Here is an 11,799-nt window from a genome sequence, read left to right as displayed (position 1 = left end):
TACGCCGAGGATCCGAGGGTACAGCCGAGGATGATTTTTCCCCTTGGACGGACATCGGAGATTCTGGGACTTCATTGTAAAGGTTAGGGAATGACACGGTGAAGACCAATGGTAAAAGGGGTGAACCCTTGAATGTCCTAGAAGCATCGATGCTAGAGAAATACCAAGGATAAAGGCTGCCACATCCACATTAAAGACCCTGCACCTACCACCCTGGCCGCATTAATGGGGAAGTGACACCTGAACAGTGGAAGGGAAACTTCTGGTTACTATTCAAAGGCACTGGGAAAAGAAATATCTAGGCTAAGGGGGAATTGGGGCAACACGTGTACAAAGTATCAAAAAGAAGAGTATTTAAGGAGCAATCTAGAACTGAAAATGGGGACGGACTACTTTGTAATCTAAAAGGAAAAGAAAAAAGAGGAAGAGATAATCTAAGAACAACTCTTGGCTTACGTCCGAGGAGGTTAATTTACAATATTCCCCGTTGTTTTCGAGTGTTTGCAATCTTTGGCTTGTCATTTAATCCTTAAACACTTCTAACCTGGGTTTCAAGCCCACGCTCTACAAATCATATTGTTTAAGGCTCATTGGGCCTGAGCCCGTAACTGTTCTTGGGGCCAAGTGCTGTGCACTTACAGTAGTGAACCACCATTAACAATAAGCACTCTAATTAAGGGGATTAGACTGAAACTGCAAGACTTTCGAAGAGTAAGGGTATCACATGTTCTTTGACAAGGTAATCGTTCTACTCATTTATTAGTACAATATGCTAGGCATGTTGTTGGTTGTGCAACTTGGATAGAGGAAACTCCTTATATGGTTAAGTATGTTGTGACTCATGATGTCATGTTGTTATTTTCGTCTTAATAAAAGTTACCAACTTCTTATATATATTACTCTTTGTTAAAGTGGTACTTTAAATAAATAACCAAAAATACAAAATAGTATTATGTCTCTTATCTTGTTACTACTTACTACACCTCATTTCCTTTTTTCTTTATAAAAAAAAAAAAATCTACCAATAAATTGGCTTGTAAGTTGTAACCATTTATAAAAAAAAAAAAAAAAAATTGGCTTGTAATTAAAATCTCAACGGTTGTAAATATTTTTGTGAAACAAACTCTAACTGTACTTATTAAAATAAATAAATAAAAAAGTATGTCTCACCTACCATAGTTGATGTGAGAGACAAATTTGTAGGAGGTAGATATTTTTGTTCTCAAAGGAGATTAGCCGCACACGTGTCCCTTAATATTAAAACCAGTATACCAATATAAATTGACAATTATGCCTAATTTTTTTGATGAATACAATTATGCCTAATGGTGGCATTCCCCTGTTACTTTACACACTTACATAAAATGGTCACTAACAAATTCTACAATGATTGTTCTTTTTTATTATTATAATATTATGTAAAACATCAAATAATTTTTAATATAAGTAGAGTTTGAGTTTTAAATATTTTATTTAATGACAAAGCTTTTACTCAAACAAGTAAATACAAAATAATAAATATGCTAAGATAATCGCATTTTAAAAAATTATTAAATATGAGGGTGAAATAGGAATCACCGTAATAAGATGGTGATTGAGAGGATAAGCCAAATTATGCAGGTGTGAAAGCGTAAAATTAGTGTAAGAAAACAAGTTTCTTCTTATAATTTTTTTGTCTTCACGTAAACGTCCGAGAATAAAGGCAGAACTCAAGCCCATGTCGCTTCTTTTTGGGCTGAATAAGCCCATGTCGCTTTTGGTGATGGGGAAACCAATCTGCTGATGTTAATGGTGAGTTTTATAATTGACAAAAAGTTAACCACCACGTGAGCAATCTATATCAGTATCATAATTTATCTTTAACATTAAATTGTTAATATTGTTTCTTGTCTTTACTGTATGAACCGTCAAAATATGGTTTTTTAATTTCATGAAAGTTTTCATGGATTTTAAGTTGATTGTGAATGTTGACTGGTTAGGACAGAGAGGGATTTAGATTTTAAGTTAGAAAGGGTTAGAGTATAATTAAAAAAAAAAAAAAACTCCCATATCCATATGCTATTAACAAATTATAAATATACAAAATTATTATTTCTTAATACATTAATGCAATCATCTCCCAACAAAGACAACAAAACAAAAACAAAAACAATTTTTTTTTTTTAATACTAGGCTAGTTAGGATTTTTAATTTTTTTCAAGTTAGAGCATTCACAATAGTGGTGCTAAAAATTTTAGCTTTTAGCATCTCAAAAGCTACTTTATCTATTTTTACTACTCACTTTATAATAAACCAACATCAAATGTTATTTTTTTTTACCACTTCTTGTAAAATAATATAAACAACTTATTAAAATAATAAGGAAGACTGGAAGAGTTAGAATTTTAGTTTTTTAATTGAAGGAAGAGAGATAATCTTAATAAAATATTGTATTTTATTTTTAACAACTTGCTACAGTCAATTAGTATTTATAATAGTTTACTATAATTGCAAAAAAATTAACTTTAACTTCTCTAATAACACATGATTTTTTAGTTCTTTGATGGTAAAGTAGTTTTTTTTTGGGTACTAAAATACAATTACTATTGTGAATATTTATATTATTTTTGTAAAATTTTTGAGTTAGATAGTTGCTAATTGTACTAAATTAGCTAGGCCAATTGGGGAGGAGGAGGCTTAAAGTTTTAAAAGATGAGGGCAACTACAAAAATGAAAAATATCATAAGTTTAAAATAAAAATAATAAAATAATAAAATAAAAACTGGGTCAGGGCCCTTTGGGCTCCCACTTGAGTCCATCCCTGAGTTAGGAAGCATATAATTTTTGTCCTGTGTATTTGTACAATGGACATAATACGATAAAAACGTGTGATGAGGATAATTGTATAAGTTACTAATACCTTAAGGTGGCTGACGGGAGTATCAAGCCCGTCAGCTCTGATCACCAAACCATTCCCTTTTTATGTCCGCGGCTCCGCCTCATATCTGACGGCGTTGGGCTGAAGGAAGAAAATCTGACGGAGTCAAAGCTGAAGGTCCTAAGCTGACGACCTTACTGGAGACACGTAGGCTGACGACCTTACCGGAGACATACGTAGGCTGACGACCTTAGAAAGTAAAAGCTGAAGGGGATAACCCAACCTTCATCCATAGCTTGTTTTGTCCACCATGTACGTGCATATAAGGAAAGTTCTTGCGCTACACGTTTGGCCTTAGTCAAGAAGATTCCTATAAGGAAAAGGGATCTAGATGATACGTAAAATCCATAAATTATTCTCCTAGAAGGAAAGTACTTCCTCACCAAGGCGCTTATTTCGGATCCATGTTACTATATATACCCCAAAATCCTCATAAACCGTGGTACGCATAATTCACTTCAACTCTAGCACTTTATGGTTATAAAGAAGAAAAGAAGTTCTAACTTAACCTTCGAAGGGTTTTTGGCCGGCACCACACCGGTGCCCTTTGTTGGTCTTGTCTGTTGTTGTGCAGGTGTTGTTTCGAGTAAAGTAAGGACCACATGACAACTGGTGGATTTTAGCTCATCATAAGTTGGCGCCGTCTGTGGGAACGCTCAACATCAGTACTCGAGAGTAATCAGCCTTTGCTCTACCCCTAAGACAAAAGTTGCATGGTACTTACTCGATCGATGGCAACAACTAACAATCAAGGCGACGAACCGCACACCACTGCCTTGGAAAGGCAAGTCCAAACGCTTGCGGCGGCAGTTGAGTGCTTGACTAAACAGAATCATGATCTGGAGGAGCAACTACGACAAAGGAATACGCACCCTAGCGCACCGAAGGAAGACCAGGAAGATGCAAGTGCGGATGGGAGAACTGCGGAAGGGCCGGAAGGTAGCAAGGCTCCGAGTAGACTAGAACGGCAAGACACTAACCAGCCATCCATCTCGGACACCCTACCACCACACGTAGCAGCTGAGATGCAGGAGATGAGGGAGCGGATGGATGTGATGATGAACACCCTCAAAGGTCGAATCTCCAGCGACTTGGATGACCTAGTCCAGAGAACTGATTCACCTTTCACAGCGCTCATAAGTTCATGTCCCCTTCTCCCAAAATTTCGCATGCCTAAAATGGAGAATTACGACGGATCCAAGGACCCATTGGATCACTTGGAATCCTTCAAGACCCTAATGCATCTTTAAGGTGTGCCAGATGAGATCATGTGTAGGGCTTTTCCCACCACGTTGAAAGGTCCTGCGAGGGACTGGTACAATAGGCTGACGCCTAATTCTATCGGCACCTTCAAGGAATTAGGCGCGTAATTCATGTCACACTTTATCGGGAGTCACCGGCATAAAAAGTCTATCGTGTGTCTAATGAACATTAGACAACGAGAAGACGAGACTCTAAGATCATACATAGCTCGCTTTAACAAGGAGGCCCTTTCAATAGACGAGGCGAATGACAAGATACTTGTAGCAGCATTCACAAATGGGCTGCGGAAGGGTAAGTTCCTGTTTTCTTTGTATAAGAACGACCCAAAGACTATGTCCGAAGTATTTTACAGGGCGACCAAGTACATGAACGCAGAAAATGCGTTACTCGCCAGAGAAGAAAAGCCTAGAAAAAGGGGAAAATAGGAAGACGCACGCTCGGATAAGGGGCAAAAGAAGGCTAGAACTGAAGAACGACGGGATGATCGACGCCATAGACCACCCGCAGGGAGATACACAAGCTTCACTCCCCTAAACGCTCATATCGACCAGGTACTAATGCAGATTAAAGATGAAGAAACTTTGGCCTTTCCTGGCAAACTGAAGGGAGATCCCAACAAGAGACCAAGGGACAAATACTGCTGTTTTCATCAAGATCATGGCCATGACACTGCTAATTGCTACGACTTGAAACAGCAAATAGAAGCTCTTATTAGACAAGGAAGGCTACAGAGGTTCGTCAACAAGGAGAGGACGGACCCGCCACAAAATCAAGCCCCTCAACGAGACAATGATCGCCCCAGGCAACCCATAGAAGATATAAGGATGATTGTAGAGGGCACCATGACCGTCGGGTCATCCAAGAAAGCCCGAAAGACATACCTCAGAACGGTTTAGATCATCCAGATGACAAGTTCCGCGCCCAAAATGTCGCGGATTGACAATCCCCCCATTGGATTCTCAGAATAAGACGCCCAGTGTCTTCACCATCCCCATGATGACGCGCTGGTCGTCACCATATAGGCAGGAGACTATAACATACACCGAGCCCTCGTCGACAAGGGTAATTCAGCAGACATCCTCTACTACCCCGCTTTCCAACAAATGGGAATTGAAAGGGAACGACTAGTTCCGACTAACGCCTCGCTCGTTGGCTTTGGAGGAGCGAGGGTATTTCCACTTGGCATTGTCACTTTGGTAGTAACCATTGGAGACTATCCACAGCGGGTTACCAGGAATGTAGCATTCCTTGTAGTCGATTGCTCGTCAGCCTACAATGCCATCATAGGACGTCCAACCCTCAACTCATGGAAAGCCGTAACATCGACATACCATTTGATGATAAAATTCCCTACTGATTATGGAATTGGAGAATTGAGATGAGATCAAGTATCCGCATGCGAATGTTACGTAGCCATGATGGAGATGGATAACCACATTTAAGCCATGAACATAGAGGAACGTCGGGTGGCGATAGAGCCCGTCGAGAGGCTCGAAGACGTACCTCTTGACGAATCCCACCCAGAGCGGACGACCAAAATCGGCACACTGGCAGACCTGACGATACGTCAAGAACTCGCGACCTTCTTAAAAGAAAACCGGGACGTGTTCGCATGGAGCCATGAAGACATGCCAGGAATCGACCCGTCAGTTATGGTACACAGGTTGAACGTGTCGCCATCTTTCCCGCCCGTCTGACAAAAGAAAAGAATCTTCGCCCAAGAAAGAGATCAGGCAGTAGCAGAAGAAGTCCGCAAACTACAAGAGGCGGGATTTATTAGGGAAGTTTACTACCCTGATTGGTTAGCAAACGTCGTAATGGTCAAAAAGAACAACGGAAAATGGAGGATGTGTGTCGACTTCACGGACCTAAACAAAGCATGCCCCAAGGATAGCTAACCCCTCACGCGGGTCGACATCCTGGTGGACTCTGCGGCCCAACATCAGCTGCTGAGCTTCATGGATGCATTTTCCGGATATAACCAAATTCGAATGGACGAAGCTGATCAAGAGAAGACTTCGTTCGTAACAAGCCAAGGCCTTTTTTGCTACAAAGTCATGCCCTTTGGCTTGAAAAACGCTGGCGCAACCTATCAAAGGCTCATGAACAAGATGTTTGCACGACAGATTGGAAGAAACGTCCAAGTATATGTCGACGACATGCTAGTTAAAAGTCGAAGGGAAGAAGATAATTTGGAGGATCTCAAAGAAACCTTTGACACTCTTCGCGCCTACAACATGAAGCTCAATCCAAGCAAGTATGCCTTCGGAGTGATGGTGGGAAAGTTCTTAGGGTACATGGAGGCATCGAGGCCAACCCGGACAAGATTCGAGCCATAATGGGGATGGCACCTCCTAAAAATATGAAGGAAGTACAAAGCCTTAATGGCAGGGTCGCCGCGCTTAATAGATTCGTGTCGAGGGCAACGGATAGATGTCTACCATTCTTCCGCACACTGAAAAAATCTTTGAATGGATGGCCGAATGTCAACAAGCATTCGAAGACTTAAAGGTCTACCTTTCTTCGCCGCCGTTACTAAGTCCCTCGCAACTAGGAGAAGAACTATTCCTTTATTTGGCCGTCTCCCCGGCTGCCGTCAGTGCGGCCTTAGTTAGAGAAGACGACGGGGTCCAAAGGCCCGTGTACTATGCGAGCAAAGCACTGCAGAAGAGAGATATCCCCCCATGGAAAAACTCACCTTCACTCTGGTCACAGCAGCCCGTAAACTCAAGCCATACTTCCAAGCCCATACGATAGTCGTCCTAACTGACAAACCTTTACGGCGAGCAATGGGCAGCCCTGGAACCGCCGGACGAATGACATTGTGGTCAATAGAGTTGAGCAAATTTGACATACAATATCGCCCCTGCACCACCATGAAGGGACAAGCGGTTGCCGACTTCATTGCAGAACTCACCAGGGCGGAAGGCGAGGGGGCAGAAAATCCCCAATGGAACATTTTTACAGATGGGTCGTCCAACAAGAAGGTTAGTGGAGCAGGGGTCGTACTTAAATCTCCAGAAGGCGACGAGATTGAATGTATGATTCGTCTCGATTTTCCTACAACTAATAATGAAGCTGAGTATGAAGCCCTGATAGCAGGTTTAGACCTTGCCAAAGCTGTAGAGGCCGCGAACGTAGTTATTTACTACGACTCCCAAGTTGTTACAAGCCAAGTGAATGGCGAGTACGAGTGCAAGGGCGAAAAAATGAAGAAGTACTAGGAGCAAGCAAAGAGGAGGATAGATGGGCTGCAGGCCAAGATAGTCCAAATCCTAAGAGGAGAAAACGAGCAGGCCGACCGTCTTGCCAAAACCGCGTCTGCGGAGTCTATGATAACTATCAACAAGGTGCTCTCTTTTATTCAGCCTTCACCGCTAATAGACGTTCTCAATATACAGGAGATTGGTTCCAAAAAAAATTGGACCACCCCTCTGATTTCCTACTTAAAAGATGGTACGCTACTTAACAAGAAGGATGCTGCAAGGAAGCTGAAGGTCTAGTCAGCACGGTTCGTTTTGATAAAGGACATCCTGTATAAGAGGGGCTTCTCTCGACCGTACTTAAGATGTTTAGGCCCCAAAGAAGCAGACTACGTTATGAGAGAAGTACACGAGGGGATATGCGGCAACCACTCAGGGTCACGGTCATTGGTACATAAGTTGATTCAAGCCAAATACTACTGGCCGACAATGCAAAATGATGCTCAGGTTTATGTAAAAGCTTGCGACAAATGTCAAAGGTTCAGTAATATCATTAGACAGCCGACGGAAGAATTAACCCCCATAACCGCCCCATGGCCGTTCGCCCAATGGGGGTTGGATATCATGGGACCATTCCCAATAGCAGCAAAGCAGCTGAAGTTTCTCGTCGTCGGCATCGATTACTTCACCAAATGGGTCGAAGCTGAAGCCTTAGCCACGATCACTGAAAAGAATGTAAGGAATTTCGTGTGGAAAAACATTGTTTGTAGGTACGAAATTCCAAGAGTCTTGATCTCGGACAATGGTAAAAAATTTGACAACAACTCCTTCCGGACCTTCTGGTCAGAGCTAGGAATCAAGAACCACTATTCCTCCCCAGCCCATCCTCAAGCAAACGGACAAGTTGAAGTCACGAATCGATCCTTGCTTCGAATCATCAAGACTCGGCTCGAGGGGGCAAAGGGCATATGGCCTGAGGAGCTGCCCAGCGTATTATGGGCATACAGAACGATAGTGAGGACTTCCACGGGAGAAACTCCGTTCCAGCTAACATACGGGAGTGAAGCGGTCATCCCAGTCGAGATAGGACTCACGAGTTACAGGGTGGACAATAATGAGGAGGGAAGAAATGACCAAGAGCTACGTCTACGGCTGGATCTAGTTGACGAAGTAAGGGCGATGGCTGAGCAGAGACTCGCACAATACCAAGACTTCATGGCCAAGCACTACAACTCCCGAGTCAAGCGCCGAGACTTCAAAGTAGGAGACCTCGTTTTAAGGAAAGTGATGGGCACCGCCAGAGATCCCACACAAGGAAAGCTTGGCCCAAACTGGGAAGGACCCTACAAGTTTACATCATGGCTAAGAAAGGGCACCTATCACTTAGAAACACTTGACGGACAAAGGCTACGACACCCATGGAACGCCGAGCATCTCAGAAAGTACTACCAGTAAAGGATAGCAAGCAGAACACTACTCCTCATTGCCAATTTATGTTTTTTAATTATCTGTCATAGTTTATTCTTGTCTATTATATATTTTAAGCCTAAAGGACTGAAAGTTTATTCTTTTTCGAACAAAGTTCTACTTATGCATTCATCATAATAAGAGGAGTTTTATTCAGAAACGACTAGTAAACTTATTATGTCTTCAAGGAGACAGCAAGTCCACAAAGTGGACGACCTTATGGGCAAGTCCACAAAGTGGACGACCTTACGGCTAAGTCCACAAAGTGGACAACCTTATTGCTAAGTCCACAAAGTGGACGACCTTGTCACTAAGTCCACAAATGGACAACCTTATGGCCAAGTCCACAAAGTGGACGACCTTATGGCCAAGTCCACAAAGTGGACGACCTTATTGCTAAGTCCACAAATGGACGACCTTATGGCTGAGTCCATAAAGTGGACGACCTTATTGCTAAGTCCACAAAGTGGACGACCTTATCACTAAGTCCACAAATGGACGACCTTATGGCCAAGTCCACAACATGGATGGTCTTATGGCCAAGTCCACAAAGTGGATGACTTTATGACCAAGTCCATAAAGTGGACGACCTTATTGCTGTCCACGAAGTGGACGACCTTATCACTAAGTCCACAGAGTGGACGACCTTATCACTAAAGCCCACAAAGTGGACGACCCTATCTTTTGAGTCCATGAAATGGAAAAATCTACCACGAGGTCCACAAAGTGGACGACCTTATTGCTAAGTCCACAAAGTGAACGACCTTATCACTAAATGGACAGGGGCAACAAAGTGACGGGATCAGTGTAACGTCCAACAAAAAAGGGAAACTCCATTATAAAGCCTACAAAATAAATAAACTCTAAACTAGAATCCATGAAGTTGATGAATAATCAGCAGAGAAAAAGCTGAACCTGTCGCCTACCAAAGAGAAAAAGCTGACAGCGTCACATATAAAGTGACGGATATATGGCAACATCTCAATAATTTAATCAGCCAAAAGAAAGCTGACGGTGTTACATATAAAGTGACGGATATATGGCAGACATCTCAAAATAATTTAATCGGCTAAAAGAAAGCTGACAGCGTTGCTCATAAAAGTGACTAATATACGACGAACAAATAAGTCGTACCGAATCAGCTAAAAAAGGTGACGACGTTAAAAGCTGACAGGCATACAGCTAAGTTTTGATCCGACGCCGTCGCCCATAAGGCTGAAAGATTGGTAAAAACAGCTCGAGGTCTGAGCTAAAAGGAGGTTGATGCCGTTATTACTTTGATAAATAAGTGAAACAACACTGTCATCCATATGCTGACGGGGTCATCACGAGCAAGTAGTTTTAACATAAAATATAAAAAGAGAGAAACATGCTTCAAATATAAAACAACATATTAAGATTAACACAAACAATGTCTTTACAAAAGCCTAGAGAAACGGGCGTCAAGCATTAAAGTTCGTCTACACCTTAAAAAAAAAAGGAGAAGGAAAAAGTGCTAAGGTTCATGAAATCGGGGGATCTTGAGACCTTTCGTCATCTTTGGCGATAAAGGGCTGGGCGCAAGGAATAGAAGGGCTGACGGCACTTAGATCGTTGCCATGAGAATTTGCTGGAGTCAAAGTGACAAGCTGGTCCGCGGCTGGCTGAGCAAGAACGACGATGTCATCCCTCTGGTTAGCATCGCCACCTTCCTCATTGACGGTGTCGCTTGTAGGGGTTAACGAGATAGACTCATCCATGGAAATCTTGGATAAATCCAAGTCAGGATAAACAGATTTTACTTGTTTCAAGCAGTCCTCAAACCCGTCACCATAGTAGGCGGCACAAGCGTCTATGAAGGATGACGAGTCCTTAAACTCTGCCACAGCGTCGCTCCTGGTTGTTTCCACCTGGACTAGGATGGACTTCAGCTCTTTTTCCACCGTCAGCTTGGCTTCTTCTTCCAGTCTCCGTCGACGACTTTCCTCAGCCAGCTTTTCCTTTAAGTCCTTCAGCTCCATACCTAGGATACGATTCGCATCCTTGTATTGTGCTTGGCTGTCAGCCAAGTACTTGATACGCTCATGCAGACGGGCAATCACCCCCTCCTTGGCCGAGCACCTTTCTGACAAAGCCTTCATGCGAATCATAGCCTGCATGGCCGAAGAAATAACAACGTTAGAATATTGAAACTAGCCAAGCACCAAAGTAAAGAGAGAAGCATACCCTAGTAAGATCAAACAGGCCTGACGCCCCTATCTCGTCAATAGCCTACTCAGCACAGGGGTCCATCTCTTCATCCTTTAAAATAGACTCCGTCACCTCTACAGCGTAGTCTTTGTGGGTTAAAAGGCGGCGTACGGATCCCTGGGTGACGGGGCCTGACTAGGTCATCAGCCCTTTACCTGCTCCATGGACGGACCTGGGAGGTGACGGCCTCTTTGAAGATTTGTCCCTAGAAGTCATAGTAACCCTTTTCCCGAGACAGTCCTCCTTGCCGTCAGGCTTCCTCTTGGCTCCTGTCCTTCCAACGGGCTTCAGGGCAGACGGTGGTGTCAACTCACTCCTAGCCTTCTCCTGTTCCTTCTTCTTGGCAGCAGCGGCAGCCCGCACTCTTTGCCTAGCTGACTCCATTCTGCAAAAGACAGAGAAGGTTAAAAAAGAGACAGCGTCAGGATGCAGACAAGAAATTAGGAGATACTCACGCCGGCGAGAATAAGCGTTTAGTTTGCAAGCCTCCTCTGTTGGCTCGGGACCGCCACAATATAAATGTAAAGTATCAAGCGTGATTAGGTCCCAACACTTCCGTTCGTCCAATGGGATAGCCGTCACTTGACGAATAAAATCCTCTTGTTCCGCGGTGATGCGTGGACGAATGTTAGCTAAAGCAAAAAAGTGACGGGTTAAAGGACCAAATAGGTAGACGAAGTAAAAGAGCCGACGGGACCAACCTGAGTTCCTAACGTATGC

Source organism: Castanea sativa, chromosome 1 (assembly GCF_040712315.1).
Source record: "Castanea sativa cultivar Marrone di Chiusa Pesio chromosome 1, ASM4071231v1".
NCBI classification, from domain to species: Eukaryota; Viridiplantae; Streptophyta; class Magnoliopsida; order Fagales; family Fagaceae; genus Castanea; species Castanea sativa.
This window is presented reverse-complemented; position numbering follows the sequence as displayed.